Source organism: Crocodylus porosus, unplaced genomic scaffold, assembly GCF_001723895.1.
Source record: "Crocodylus porosus isolate Cpor-Errol unplaced genomic scaffold, CroPor_comp1, whole genome shotgun sequence".
NCBI classification, from domain to species: Eukaryota; Metazoa; Chordata; order Crocodylia; family Crocodylidae; genus Crocodylus; species Crocodylus porosus.
Genome location: NW_017728931.1, coordinates 127207740 through 127209617, shown reverse-complemented (window position 1 = coordinate 127209617; position 1878 = coordinate 127207740).

Here is a 1878-nt window from a genome sequence, read left to right as displayed (position 1 = left end):
CCTGCCATGGCAGGGGGTTGGACTTGATGATCTGCTCAGGTCCCTTCTGACCCAACTAACTATAAAACTATGAAAAACTGGTTTGCTACAGTATGTATGTATGTATGTGTACACACACACACACACACACACACACACACACACACACTTTCTGACTCAGATTGGCCTTTCCCCCTCAGACTGGCCTTCGAGGGGATCCTGCCCATCAGTTCCCTAAGGGAGTAAAGTCTGCTTTTCTGGAGTCCAGGGTCCATACTCCTTTCTTCTGTTTGTTAGGATCCTGAACTCGATCATCTCCTGGTCACTGCTGCCTAACTTGCCCTCCACTTCTATATCTCCAACCAATTCGCCCCTGTTCGTGAGCAGCAAGTCAAGGACAGCGTGGCTCCTAGTTGGTCTTTCAAACACTTGTACCAGGATGTTGTATCCACCACTCTCCAAAAATTTCCTGGATTGCCTATGCACTGCTATATTGCCCTCCCAGCAGACGTCAAAGTGATTGAAATTCCCCATGAGAACTCAGTGGGCCATCCAATCATTAACTTCTTCTGGGCCATCCAGTCATTCCTGTCAGCTGGCCCAGTGATCCTAGACAGGCAGGCTAACCCCTTCCACCTGCCTGGAGCAGGGCTGCACCCTCTGAGCCATGTACCCTACTACACCTACGGCGGACCACTTAAACTTTTTTTTGTTCTACAAATCAAAACACACAATTCATATTTTAATATTAGTAGTCTTACCTTTCTAATGCAATGAATGTGCCCTCTTTTTGAGCAAAGTTCTGGGAAGTCGGGTGTAATGTTTGTCAGCTTTAGCCTTAGGTCACCTTTCTGCGGACCACCTGAATAGATCTCACGGACCACAGTTTTAGAAGCTCTGGCCTAGAGAAAGCCAGATTCTATTCTCTCTCCTACATAATCAAAATACTATTTATGGGTGGTATCACACATTCAACTTAATCCTTTTTTAAAATATATACAATCCTATCTCAGTCTAAATCCAATAGCCAATTAAATTCCAAAGCCACATTACTTAAGCTCAGTAACCAAGTCGATCAATTCCCTGGGACATATTTTTATTGGGCCAGCAACTTATGTACAAATCCAAGGCGAGGAGTTCAGATTCCTCAAATTATGCTTTTTCTTAGCCAAAATGTAACACTTACTAAGTCCAGTTAAAAAAGAATAGACCCACATTCAAGCCATTTAACACATGTTAAGCAGTGTGCCACAGTTGTTCCCTTTCAGGTGAGGATTATCTCCTAACATGTACTAGCTTTAGTAGGTCACTACATTCCAATTATTTCCAACTGTTACAAGTGAATGTGTGACACCATCCTAACACTTACTAATTTTCAACACAACATTCCAAAAATTTGCAACTGTTGAACTGTTAACAGGCCTTGTGAAGATGACAAGAAATGCCTATGGTTGCCGTGGCTGAAAGAATTTACCTCCCAAAAATGTGTACTTTGTACATTTATCAGTTCTTTATGTACATTCAACCTCACTGTTCCCAGTATACAGGAGGCAGATATAGGTATCTCTCTACCAAAGGGTCCATTTCCTCATTAAATAGTATTTTTCCCTCCTAGTACAAATATAAGAGACATTTGAGATCTACTTTACATCAAAACCTCAAAATGACAAACAGAATGTAAATGGTTCCATGACCCTTTTAGCCCACTTAATCCAACATCTGTTGTTACTGCCCTGGTTGATGCTTCAGGGAAATTGCTGCTTTATTTTCCTTTACAAACATTTGTTCCCTCTTGGGTCAGGCCAGTTGTTCAAGGTCTGCATAACGAGGAAGCTTGATTTTATGGTATGATTCACTGAACTTATGATGCAAGCAGTGTCTAAATGCTATACCCTTCTG